The sequence below is a fragment of the Saccopteryx bilineata genome, chromosome 5, assembly GCF_036850765.1.
Source record: "Saccopteryx bilineata isolate mSacBil1 chromosome 5, mSacBil1_pri_phased_curated, whole genome shotgun sequence".
NCBI lineage: Eukaryota > Metazoa > Chordata > Mammalia > Chiroptera > Emballonuridae > Saccopteryx > Saccopteryx bilineata.
In genome coordinates, this window is record NC_089494.1 from 68,120,889 (window position 1) to 68,135,570 (window position 14,682).

The window sequence follows — 14,682 nt, forward strand, 5'->3', positions numbered from 1 at the left end:
AAGGAGGTTTGAACCCATAAGTCATCAGTATCAAATTGAAAAGTGGATTTGCAAATTGATTCCTTGGTAGCTTAAATGGCTTAAATTTGAATCACATAAAGAAAAAATAACAGTGGTGATGAGAATATTGATGATAATTATAATAATGATGGAATATGAGGGAGGTAGGAGAAGACTGGCTTAAGAACAAGTTTTAAAAATAGAAAAGCTTACAGAAAATATAATTATGGGTTTGCATTGGTTGTTTTTCCTAAAGAAAACTCAAAAAATGAAGAAGTCTGAGAAATACTGAAAAATAAAGAGATGAGAAGCAGGAGGCTATTGTAATGGGTTTGAGGAGTGAAAGGGTTGTGGCAATGGAAACAACAGGGGAGCAGATGCAGGAATCTTTTAAGAAGTGAGGGCACAAGGCTTGGAGTCCGATGGAACGTGCGCAGTGCAGGAGAAACGGTGACTCAGTAAGGATAATGTTGAAAGGAGGGCCCTGGAGAATGCTAGGGACATTTTCTATCTGAAAAAAATTTTTGAAAATTGTACTACTGAAGAGAGTGGTGACTTGATGCCTTTTTTGCAGGTCAGCAGAACAATGAAAACTCCTTTTAAAATACAACAGAATTGGCCCTGGCCGGTTGGCTCAGTGGTAGAGCGTCAGCCTGGCGTGCAGGAGTCCTGGGTTTGATTCCCAGCCAGGACACACAGGAGAAGCGCCCATCTGCTTCTCCACCCCTCCCCCTCTCCTTCCTCTCTGTCTCTCTCTTCCCCTCCCTCAGCGAGGCTCCATTGGAGCAAAGATGGCCCGGGCACTGGGGATGGCTCTATGGCCTCTGCCTCAGGCGCTAGAATGGCTCTGGTTGCAACAGAGCAACGCCCCAGCTGGGCAGAGCATCGCCCCCTGGTGGGCATGCCGGGTAGATCCTGGTCAGGCGCATGCGGGAGTCTGTCTGACTGCCTCCCCGTTTCCAACTTCAGAAAATACAAAAAAACCCCCAAAAACCCAAACAAACAAAATACAACAGAATTTCCCTTTTCTTCAGGTGTTCAAATGCAACCAAATTACTTCAGCCTAGACTCTAGGCCCTAGAGAGAATGAGACCCCAGATACCTGATAGCACAACACACGGACAAGGTCTTGCAAGCCAGAATGGGTGTGGCCTTTAATTACATTTGACCTTTCTTTTTTTGTTGTTAAGTTTGTAGCCTTTGGTTTACTGAATGCAGAAGGATAATATTTCAAATGGAGTTGTAATGGTAATGACATGGTTGGTATCTTGATTTCTAGCATTCATATAGGAGCATACCTATAATTATTTGGAAGACAAATCGTTTTAGAAGCATACGATCATGTACTTAGATATTCTCCTATTCAGAATACAGGCTGCCCTAGATATCCACTGTAATAAGTTTCCCCTAAAGGCGCATGTTCTGGGGCAGAAGGAGTGTGAGAGGAGGAGGTATTTGCTGCCAGCACCTCCTTGGCCCCTTCTGGCCTAGCTCCAGTGACCTTTTCGCTTGCACCTCCTGGACTTCTCACTCACCTCCTCCCTGTCTGGGCCTTTCTCTGCTCCTAGACTTTGTAAGTAGGAGAAATTCAATTATTTATGTGGTTGGCAAGAGAAAAATAGCAATTCTTATCTGTGATGAAAAACAACTCAGATGGGGAGTAGTGAACATTCCATTACTTTGCTCAGAGTCATAAAAGGCTGAGAAGCTGGGCCAGGTGTGACGTTTTAAAATTGTAAACCATAATTTGCTGCGGTCTGGGAATTGAGGCTCCAACTCTAGGACCCAAAAGGGGGAAGCCTGAGGAGCCAGTAAGGGGCGTTGTATAGCATAAGCTTGATTCTAAACGGCTCCTGAAAACGGACTTTTTCGGCACTTCTCATGCTAGGCATTTGGATTTTGTGTTCTTGTTTTTTTTTGTTGTTGTTGTTTTTTTTTTGTCTCCAACATTAAAGCACGATCAGTCTTAGCCTTGATTCTTTTTCAAGCCTCCCAGGGGTGTTCAAAATCCTCTAAATATTAAAACAGCCTCAAGCCACTTCAAATTTTCTTTTCTTTCTTTTTTTTTTTTTTTTTTTTTTTTGTATTTTTCTAAAGCTGGAAATGGGGAGAGACAGTCAGACAGACTCCCGCATGCGCCCGACCGGGATCCACCCGGCACGCCCACCAGGGGGCGATGCTCTGCTCACCAGGGGGCGATGTTCTGCCCCTCCGGGGCATCGCTCTGCCGCGACCAGAGCCGCTCTAGCGCCTGGGGCAGAGGCCAAGGAGCCATCCCCAGCACCCGGGCCATCTTTGCTCCAATGGAGCCTCGCTGCAGGAGGGGAAGAGAGAGACAGAGAGGAAGGAGGGGGGGGGAGGTGGAGAAGCAAATGGGCGCTTCTCCTATGTGCCCTGGCCGGGAATCGAACCCGGGTTCCCCGCACGCCAGGCTGACGCTCTACCGCTGAGCCAACCGGCCAGGGCCCACTTCAAATTTTCTACTTCCAACTTGCCAACTTCGAATCATGCAAAGTCACCGTATCGCACCTCTCGCTATGTTGCTTTGAAACCTTTTTATCTTTGGAAAGACTAGAGCTCCAGAAAATCCTGGAAATTCTTAATCAAAACTATCCCAAGAGCTACTGTTTCATGGGAACAGAGTTCCAGTGCAGGATGACGGGGAAGCTCCGGCCGCGGACGGTGGTGACGACTGCGCGGCAGGGGAATACACTGAGGCACTGAATTATCTGCTTAAAAAATGGTTAAAATGGTACATTTCAATATGTATATTTTACCAGAGTTAAAAAAAAAAAAAGTCAAGCTCGTGGTAGCCTGAGGAAGTATTTGGAAGGACCTGGCTTTGTTCTGTTGATTCCATGTCTGTCCAGTAGTTATTATCCTTACCTTTATTTTACATTTCAGGGTGTGACTGTGTTATGTTTCTCAATAAAGAGATTAATGAAAAAGTAAAAAATAAAAACAATCCCAGGTGGTAAGAATGCTGAGGCCTTCGGAAGTCCCTTTCCCTGCTTAGAACCTCATTTTTTTATTTTAATGTGAAATGAATGAGTTAGACTAAAAGATCTTGGAAGCCTGTCTATTGCCAACGTCCTGTAATTGTACAAAATAACAGCTTGTGAGTGAAATAACTACAAAAACAATAGTCCTAGACGTAGCATTTATTTTGATGGTGTTTTCCTTCACAGAAACGGAAAACTCCAGGGGAAAACCCCTCGGGGCAGTAAAATCCACGGACTAATACAAAGAATTATAGGTTGTCTGAACTGTAGCCTAGGCAAAGGTGGCTGCTCTAAGACGCAAACGCGAAGAGAAGGATTTTTGTCACTTAGCACAGGGTCATAGGGAAAAGAAAACTCTCCAAGAGGTCAGCTGAGATAGAGAAAAGAGAGGCGGGCACACCTGAGGGGGAGAGCCAGGAAAGGCCTGATAACAGCTGGAGCAGCTGGAGCACCCACGTGTGCCCTCCTCTCTGTCCAACACAGGCTCTTCAGTGCCGGTGTGGCCTCCACGCAAAACCATTTTTCCCCCCACGATCGTTATTGTCCAGAACCTCCCCAAAAGGCTCAGGAGGCAACTCCACCCCGCTGATGCCTTCCTTAGGATATTTCTATTTCCAAATATCCTCCTTATCCCTGAGGCCCCCTGAAGTCTTCACCCTCCTTGAGGCCCTAGTGCGTCCCTGTCCCTGTCCTTGAGTTTCCATGACATACCATGTCCTGATTCTTCTTCACCTTCTCTGTTCCCTTCCTCTTCTACCCTAAGTCCATTTTTTCTTCCTCATCTGAACTTTCCAGAGCACTGAATATTGCAAAAGCTCATTCAGAATATATCATATATCATGAACGAAAGGGTTGGTAAACCATGGTCTGTGGCCCAGCAACAGTTTTTATAAATAAAGTTTTATTGAAATGCAGCCACAGTAATACACTTAGTCTTTTTTTTTTTTTTTTTTTGTACTTCCGAAGTTAGAAGCGGGGAGGCAGTCAGACAGACTCCTGCATGCGCCTGACCGGGATCCACCCAGCATGCCCACCAGGGGGCGATGCTCTGACCATCTGGGGCATTGCTCCATTGTGGCTGGAGCCATTCTAGTGCCTGAGGCGGAGGCCATGGAGCTGTCCTCAGCACCCTGGCCAACTTTGCTCCCATGAATTACCTGACCGACAATCAAATCCAGGACTCCCACATGCTGGGCCGATGCTCTACCACTGAGCCAACCGGCCAGGGCTCACTTAGTCATTCTCTGTGGCTGCTCAGGGACTCTCACAGCAGAGCTAAGTATTATAGTTGCTACACAGACCATATGGTCCATGGGCCTAAAATATTTACTGTCTGGTCCTTTACAAAGAATCTTTGCCTGCCATCCCTTGCTCTAATGAATTAGGCTGTTAATATTTCTTTTGCATAATTACCTTTATTAAGTCTGTGTTTTATTTCTCCAATTTAAGGACCAGGGCAGGTCTAATGTGCTTTTGTGTTTATTCAGATCCCATCTCACTGCCTTGTACCTTGCTAGAGTCTCAGTAAATAATGATGAAATCATAATTAATAATGAATTATCGAGATCGCAAAACTGCCAGCATTGCTGTTGTTGAAATAAAACTGTCCGAGATGAAGCAGTCCTTTCTCCTCGCTCTCCACTTGAGGCATATGTGACTCTCCCCTTCATTTCTCCAAACATGTCAGGCTAGCACAGCGGTTGGGCACAGAGTCAGAGGTCAGAGAGCTTGGGGTTTGCATCCTGGCCCTGCCTGTTGCCAGCGGTGTAATCCTAAACAAGTTCATAAACTTCTCAAGCATTTAAGTTACCTCCTCATGTGTAGAATTGTGGTAACATAGTAATTAATCATAGGATTATTGTGAGGATTTTAAAATAAAATAATGTATTTTAAGTACTAGGTATATGGCTCTGGTTGGTTGGCTCAGGAGATGGAGTGTTGGCTTGGTGTATAGATGTCCCAGGTACAATAACCGGTCAAGGCACACATGAGAAGAGACCATCTGCTTCTCTCCGCCTCACCCTATCCCTTCGCTCCTTCTTCCGCTCCCACAACCACCACTTGGCTCGACTGGTTCAAGTGGTGGCCCTGGGCACTGAGGATAGCTGGGTTGGTCTGAGTATGTCAGCCTCAAGCTCTGAGAATAGCTCAATTGATTCAAGCATCAGCCCAAGATAGGAGTTGCTTGGTGGATCCCAGTTGGGGTACATGTGGGAGTCTGTCCCACTATCTCCCCTCCTGTCCTTTAAAAAAATAAAATAAAATAAGTACTAGGTATAGTTTCTAGGACATAGTAAGCAGTCTAAAAATGGTTGGCAATTGTTATTGCCCTATTGTAATAGTATTGCATTTCCTTCTGTCACCCTTCACCTAATCAGTATTCTTTTCAAATGGAAGTGTTTTCTTTATATGTTTTGTGGTTTGAATTCTAAGGTTGTAAAGTTGGAGTTCTCTGATTGTAAAGGGAGGGTGGCAATAAACAGATTTTTATGACCTGACTTGTCTTAACTCACTTGCTGCAGAAAAGCAATAACCATTTTTGCCTAGTTATGTGGGTGGAGTGCAGAGCACATTCCTAGCAGCTGTGGCTGATGCAATGCTATGAGAATACTCCAGCTCCCAGAATCCTTCTGGGCATACCCAGGAAGGGAGCTCACCCGCTATAAGGAAGTGACTCAGTGCTAACCATGCAACTCCCTGATCTTTTCAGCCATTGGCTATGAAGGACACACTGTAACATCCTATAGGCTGAACTTGTGTATATAAGCTAGCTTACTTCCTGAATAAAGTGGATCTGCGTCACTGAACCTGGTCCCCGGAGTCGGGTCTTTGCGTCTGTGTCGTCCTCACCTCCGGCAGGACTTGTCCACATAGTTATCAAGTCAGAGGTTCAGTAAACTCAATGAATGGTTTTTGAAAACTGATAACCTTCTAAAGGAGTGAATAAAGCATGATCACTTAGAGCAGGGGTCCCCAAACTTTTTACACAGGGGGCCAGTTCACTGTCCCTGAGACTGTTGGAGAGCCGGACTATAAAAAAAAACTATGAACAAATTCCTATGCACACTGCACATATCTTATTTTAAAGTAAAAAAATAAAACGGGAACAAATATATTTAAAATAAAGAACAAGTAAATTTAAATCAACAAACTGACCAGCATTTCAATGGGAACTATGGGCCTGCTTTTGGCTAATGAGATGGTCAATGTGCTCCTCTCACTGACCACCAATGAAAGAGGTGCCCCTTCTGGAATTGCGGCGGGGGCCTGATAAATGGCCTCAAGGGGCCGCATGCGGCCTGTGGGCCGTAGTTTGGGGACCCCTGACTTAGAGGATGAATAGCATATTGTGCTCATCATCCAAAGTAAAATCTTCTATCACCATATACTATTTGATTCCCTTTACTTCTGAGCAACAACCATACTATTGTCTGTGTCTATGAGTTTTTGTTTGTGTTCCTTGTTTGTTAACTTGATGCTTTCAGTTTTATATCCCACATACAAATAAAATCCTATGATTCTTAACTTTTTCTGTCTGACTTATTTCGCTTAGCATGATATTCTCCCCACCCCCCTCTTTTCCAAGTAAGAAGGAGGGAGATAGACAGATTCCTGCATGCACCCAACCAGGATCCACCCCAGAACCCCTGTCTGAGGCAGATTCTCTGCCCATTTGGGACCATGCTCCAAATGAGCTATTTTTAGCACCTGAGGTGGAGGCTCCATGGAGACATCTTCAGCACCCTGGCCAATGTGCTCAAACCAATTGAGCCATGGCTGCAAGAGGGAGGGACGCAGAGAGAGAGAGAGAGAGAGAGAGAGAGAGAGGGAGAGAGAAGAGGGAGAGATGAAGAAGTAGATGGTCACTTCTCCTGTGTGCCCTGACCAGGATTTGAACCAGGGACATCCACACACCAAGCCAATGCTCTACCACTGAGCCAACGCGCCAGAGCAGCATGATAATCTTGAGATCCATCCCTGCTGTCTCAAATGGCAGGGTTTCATCTTTTCTTATGACTTAGTAATCCATTGTATATATATTCATCTTCTGTATCCAGTCCTCTATTGAAGGACACTTTGGTTGTCTCCATGTCTTGGCCACCATAACTAATACTGTAATAGACAGTATCTTTGAGAATAAATGTTTTCAAATTTTCCCGGTAGACACTCAGACAAGGGGTTGCTGAGTCAATGGTTCTATTTTATAGATAAGTAAACTTGAACAAGATTACACAGGTAGCAACTGCTGCAGTCAAATGTGTCTGATTCCATTATACACTCTCTTCTCCACTACATTGTTTTCTACTCCATCTTTGTTTAGGAGGCCAAGATTGGATTAGCTCTCTTTGTTCCCCACCTGCTAACCTGCACAGTTCTTTGTTGTGACCTCTTTCACTGGTTACCTTGTTCTTTAGATGTCTTTTAATTCAAATGCAGAGTTAAAAGCAAAGGTTTTCCATAGCCCCCTTTACCACTTCATGACATTTCCAAATTCTCTGCTCTTCTTTCCCATTCTGATCTTTCATAATTTTACCAACTTTGACTTTGGCTATAAACCAGGTCAGCTTCAAGGGCAAATCTGCAAGCACCACATCCTTTCTGAACTTCTTTTTCCAGAGATCAATTGATGTATGGTGGAGATTCTTGGAAATAACTTTAACTTTGTGAATATAGGATTGTGGGTAATCAAGCATACATGAAAACATTACTTTTACATGTTATTTTGGTATATCCTTCCTGCCTGCTTTTTTTTTTAATATATACTGTTTGGAACAGGGGTCCCCAAACTACGGCCCGCGGGCCGCATGCGGCCCCCTGAGGCCATTTATCCGGCCCCCACCGCACTTCCGGAAGGGGCACCTCTTTCATTGGTGGTCAGTGAGAGGAGCATAGTTCCCATTGAAATACTGGTCAGTTTGTTGATTTAAATTTACTTGTTCTTTATTTTAAATATTGTATTTGTTCCCGTTTTGTTTTTTTACTTTAAAATAAGATATGTGCAGTGTGCATAGGAATTTGTTCATAGTTTTTTTTATAGTCCGGCCCTCCAATGGTCTGAGTGACATTGAACTGGCCCCCTGTGTAAAAAGTTTGGGGACCCCTGGTTTGGAAGATTCTACTCAGCCTTTGACAGTATTACTTTAAAAATTCCTGAATTCTCAAACTTGCCTAACCCTTTTCTTAATTAAATACAAAGTATATTAATAAGAAAGCCAAGAAGTAGTACTGAAATTTAAAACGTCTGTTCTCTTCTCTGTCCACTGATGAATGTTTTTTCATCAGAATTCCTATGTGCATCATTCCTGTCCAAATTAAATCATTTCCTTCTCTCTTCAAAGAACACAAGAGGACTGAGCTACTTCTTTTCCTTCTTTGATATGTATAAGATATTTTCTCCTGGTGAAAGTTGTGTCAAATTTCAAACCAGGATCAGAAAGATAGGATGTTCATTTTTTTTTAATCAGGTTATAAAATCCCTGAGCTAGAAAGATAATGAACATGACAAGAAAGAAATTGATCTTTTTGAAGAAGTTTCTGATCTGAAATGGTGAAGAGAGTAGACCACTTGAATATTTTCCTCATAATAAATGCTTAAAATCAATAGTTGGTTGGGTATTAGTAGTCTTGAAATGGGTACTGAAATAGAGATGGGTGGAAGAGAGTATGAGTTTTGTGAGTACTGTATTTTTTTTTTTTATTAAGTGATAAGAGGGGAAGCAGAGACAGACTCCCACAGGTGCCCCGACAGGGAGCCATCTGGCAAACCCCCTACAGGGCAATGCTCTGCCCATCTAGGGTGTTGCTCCATTGCTCAGCAACCAAACTCTTCTTAGTGCCTCAGGCAGAGGCCCTGGAGCCATCCTCAGTGCCCAGGGACAACTCACTTTAATCGAGCCATGGCTGCAGGAGGGGGAGAGAGAGAGATAGAAGCCAAGAAGGGGAGAGGTGGAGAAGCAGATGGGCACTTCTCCTGTGTGCCCTGACAGGGAATCTAACCCAGGACATCCACACACTGGGCTGATGCTCTACCACTGAGCCAACCAGCCAGGGCCTGTGAGTACTGTTTTTGAAGAAAGTTCTAGTTTTTTAAAAAATTAAATGACTTAATGATGTTGACCAAATTATTGAGATTGAGAGCAAAAAATTCAAATACAGAAGACCAATCTATGAAAATTTCTTCCTTCAGAAGCTAAAGGTACTTACTCTTTTAACCATATGAAAAAAGCAGGCCTAGGGAATAACCAAGCCCATCTTACCACATTTTTTATTTAAAAGTTTTTTTAATTACATTTTACATCCAATATTATTTTATATTAGTTTCAGGTATACAATGGGCATCTAATCATATTTCCAGTGGAGGCCAATGGTTCTTACATCCTGACAAATAGAATACCAGTGGAAATGATCTGGCTGAGTTTTTCATAGAAAACCATCAAAGTTTCTGTGCCTTCCTAAAGTCATTAAAATGAATATGTCCCAGGATAAATATGACTTTACACAATTTCTTCTGCTTTTCCTTTTATGGGCAGTTTCAAATAAAATTAGAGAGAACATTTTAATTAATCCTCAGGGCCTTTTACCCAGCCTCAGCCACTATCAACACATGGCCAATCTTGTTTCATTCCTCTTAACACCCTTCCATACTATTATGAAGCATATTTAAGACAGTATATTATTTCATCTTTAAATACACAATTTCTTTTTTTCACAATGTCTTTTTATATTTAAAGAATTGATATCTGAAACATGCAATAATTCAATGTTAAAATATAGTGTTAGATCAGTGGTAGTCAACCTGGTCCCTACCGCCCTCTAGTGGGCATTCCAGCTTTCGTGGTGGGCGGTAGCGGAGCAACCAAAGTATAAATAAAAAGATAGATTTAACTATAGTAAGTTGTTTTATACAGATTTATTCTGCCAAACTTAGCGAAAATCCGATATAAAGTACTTGGTAAGTAATTATTATTACATGCTTTAACTTGCTGTAACTCTGCTTTATAGATTTTATAAAGTAAAGTTACTTCCCTACTTTATAAATCACCATTACTGTGGATCTGGTGGGCAGTTAGAAAATTTTACTAGTAACAGAGATACAAAAGTGGGCAGTAGGTATAAAAAGGTTGACTACCCCTGTGTTAGAGCTTGGCCTGTGGTGATGCAGTGGATAAAGCATTGACCTGAACGCTGAGGTTGCCAGTTTGAAACCCTGGACTTGCCTGGTCAAGCCACATACAGGAAGCAACTACTATAAGTGGATGTTTCCTGCTTCTTCCCCCTTTCTCTTTCTCTCTCCACCCTCTCTCTAAAAATCAATAAATAAAATCTAAAAAATAAATAAAGTGCTAGAAATCTCTCCTGTGCTTAACTATGCTCCCTGGCTCCCTTGGCTGACCATAGCTTCTAATTTCAGCCCAAAGAAGCTAAGAGCACAGTTTCAACCAAGCCTAGTAATCAGTCCATTGGAGAAAAAGTCAAGACTCTAAGGTTCACTGTCATATGTAGTAGTCATACATAATTACTTTTATTTGCCTCACATCTGGATACTTTTTTCTGTCTTTGGAGAATTTTGCACCTGAGGCTTCATGGGAGACAGAGTCTATTTCCCACTGAGAGAGCTGAAAATGAGACTCACTTCTCGGCTGTCTTAAATCGAGGGCCACGGTCATAACTGAGTCCTAGACATGAGACACACCTGCCTCACATTTTAAAAGGGCAGTGGGTGGTCCAAAACAGGGACAGAATAGTAAGTGATGAGGATGTAACAAATAGCAGAAGGTAACTTGACTTAATCAGGGTGATCACTTCATAACATCAATATATATATAAATATCAAATCACTGTGTTATATACTAATAATACTTAGATTTTAAATTTTTATTTTTTCTTTAGATGCTCTTGTTCTCATTAATTTAATTACATAGCTTAATTATGGTATAATTAGAAAACTCCTACAAAGCCTCAACTACAGTGTAATACTTAAACCAAATAGATTAAATTATTAGTTTTGTTTTTGTCACTTTTTTAACAAAAATGTTTACTTCAAAGTCAAGATAATTAATTCTAAGAATTAGTGAATTTATAGTTATCCACACATATTTGTTTATTTAAGTGAGAGGAAGGGAGATAGACAGACTCCCACATGCACCCCAACCCAGATCCACCTGGCAACCTGCATCTGGGGTGGATGCTCTGCCTATCTGGGGCCATGCTCACAGCCAAGCTATTTTTAGCATTTGAGACAGATGCTCCACAGAACCATTCTCAACACCCAGGGCCAACATACTCAAATCAATCAAGCCATGGCTACAGGAGGGGAAAAGAGAGGGAGGGAGAAGCAGATGGTCACTTCTTCTTTGTGCCCTAACCAGAAATCAAACCTGGGACTTCCACACGCGAGGCCAACACTCGACCACTGAGCCACTGGCCAGGGCCAGTTCTCCATATTATTTTCTTTTCACTTTCTATGGTTTTTTTCTATCATAAGTTACATTTTTTATTTGACAAATGTCTTGAAAGTATTGTTTGATATAGTCATGGTTGAAATTGAATCAATTTTTGCTCTTTTTAAAGCTAGTTACTGTGCTAATGTCAATGAATATAGGCTAACAAAAGCCATTAGTAAAATAAAATAAATCACAAAGAGTTAACTTTTAAAGGATAATTCATCAAATGTTAATATTTACATTAAAGATATATAACTACTGATGCCTTTAAAACTTGGCCTAAATGGGAGATAATTATAGAATAAGTTCTAGTTCAAGTGTGCCCTGTGTTTGAAATTCATGATCAATGTTTTTTTGTTTAACTGCCTATGCAAGTTAAGATCAGGAAAGGAATGTTTCTTCCACTGCGAGAGGTCCCTCAGTTGTTGTTGTTTTATTGTTGTTGTTGTTGTACCAAATAAATTCAAAGCTGCATCTCCTGATTTGTAGAATACAAGATGGAAAAGCACTCACTGAGGATCACCTGTACAGAGATGCTCTCTCCAAGGATGAATGTGATCAACAGGCCTGAGAAATAACCCAGCCAGGAAAAAAAAAAAAAAGAGAGAGAACATAGTTTTTGTTTGTCAACCTCCTTAAAAGCAAGTGACAGGGGCAATTACTTCTATTCTTTTACTAGCCCAACATGAATTCATGCTCATTAGAGGGTTGAGTGTACAATATTTCACAGGTGCTCTTTTGTAATGTGGGAATATTAATTAAGCCTGTACAATATCCAGTCACTAATTACTATTTAGCTGCACTAGTCGTGTCTCAGAGTCTTTCTGTGTTGTGTTTTTCCTGCTCAGCTAACGCCTTTTGCTTGGCAGTGTTTTGCTTTTGCCTTTGCCTTGTGTGTTTGTAACCATTTCTCTGGTGCAGATTATTCTCCAGCCTTCACAGAACCTCAGGAGCACAGTGGGTATTATTTTACTCCATTGAAATTCTGTTACAAAATTCTCTCTCCACCTCCTCCCACCGCCCACTGTTTTCGTGTTGATCCCAATGATATCTTGCTAACATTCTAGTTTCCTGGGAAACTTTATGAAGATTCCCCGCCCCCGCCCCCAACTACATAATCTTGCTAAAAAAAAAACCATAATGTTAATAGGCAGGTCTGTTATCATAGGATAAATGTAAGGGGTAGTTTAATCCATAAGAAAGAATGTAGTTGTGCAAACATTTTCTAATTAGAATATTTTGCTCCTCATGGTAGAATGGTTAGAGGTCGGGTAGATAGAAAGGTATTATTCCTCTAAGATTATTCCTTCATAGTTTAGGCTATCCCTGTAAACTCTGAGCAACTGACCAATTGCAATGAGTTCAGACTCTGAAAAGCTATTTAGCTCCAAATATTTCTCTGCCCCATGTTCATAAGAACCACTTTTTAAGGATTTCCCGATAAAGATATTGTTTTAAGATTAGTAGCTCATCTATGGGGACTAATTAAACCTATTATTACTCACAGTTGCCTAATAGAGAACAGACACTAAAAGAATGGGAATTCATGACAGGTTATTTTTTGATGGAAAGGACAAATTGGGAGAAATCGTAGAGAAAAGTCCAGAAAATACCAGAAGGGCAGCACAGTGCAAGCAGATATTTGATAGTTCGAAGCCCATCAGAGGAAGGAGAAATAGGAAAGTTTAGGGAATGTCACACAGTTTTCCACATAGATATATTTATTTGTCATTATTTCATAAGGTTCTTATTGTCTATTTGCTTATGATCCAATTAAATATTTTGGTGTCAGGTATGTAAGAAAATATATAGTTTCCTAAACTTTTATTTAAAAAAATTGTTTATTGATTTTAGAGAGAGAAAGTGATAAAGATAAAGAGAGAGCATGCAAGACAGGAACATTGATCCATTTTTGTTTGTGCCCTGACCGGGGATCGAACCTGGGACCTCTGTGCTTCAGGATGAAACTCTAACCAACCAAGCAATCCAGCCAAGGCTCCACACTTTTATTTTATTTATTTATTTTAATTAATTAATTTATTTATTTTTAGAGAGGAGAGAGAGACAGAGAGAGAGAAGGGGGGAGGAGCTGGAAGCATCAACTCCCATATGTGCCTTGACCAGGCAAGCCCAGGGCTTTGAACCGGCAACCTCAGCGTTTCCAGGTTGACGCTTTACCCGCTGCGCCACCACAGGTCAGGCCACACTTTTATTTTAGTGACCAAAATTTTTTTCAAATAAAAGTTACACATTCCCAGTGGGAAAACCAAAGGAAAAGAGAGCTCTTCTGATTGAAAAGGTTGGAGCAGGGTCGCTCTTCCACAGAGCACCTGGCTTCTACTTTGTCCCCCCCTGCCACTCCTCCAGCCATCCCTGAGGCAGCTCTCTGATTGAGGCTATTTGAATCATCACCAACCTCTGAAATGAGAGATATTTATTCAATAAGTTCATGATTGGAACCACCATTTGGAGAAGAAAAATCACTCTTCATTAAAGTTGGCAAATTTAAGAAAGTGCTGATGCCCCCATTTCATTAATTCATTCACTCACTTTTTTCCCAACAAATATTATGGACAGATACCAAATAACCTACTATCTGCCAGATACTGTGATACGTTCTGGACATATAAGAGTAACCAGTATGGGGGCCCTGGCCGGTTGGCTCAGCGGTAGAGCGTCGGCCTGGCGTGTGGGGGACCCGGGTTCGATTCCCGGCCAGGGCACATAAGAGAGGCGCCCATTTGCTTCTCCACCCCCCCTTCTTCCTTTCGGTCTCTCTCTTCCCCTCCCGCAGCCAAGGCTCCATTGGAGCAAAGATTTTCCGGGCGCTGGGGATGGCTCCTTGGCCTCTGCCCCAGGTGTTAGAGTGGCTCTGGTCACGGCAGAGCGACGCCCCGGAGGGGCAGAGCGTTGCCCCTAGTGGGTGTGCCGGGTGGATCCCGGTCGGGCGCATGTGGGAGTCTGTCTGACTGTCTCTCCCCGTTTCCAGCTTCAGAAAAATACAAAAAAAAAAAAAAAAAAGAGTAACCAGTATGGGCATGATCTGTGCCTCCTGGAACTTCCATTCCAATTAAGAGTCTACTATAAGCTGCCACATACACTCTTTGAAAAAATCATTTACCCAAGATGTTCTTCCTGTATCTAACCACACATTGTTCAAAGCATACTTTTCAATAGATAATATTCTTAGATGTGTCTTATGACAACTCTCTCATGCTATATAAAGTTCAAAAGAC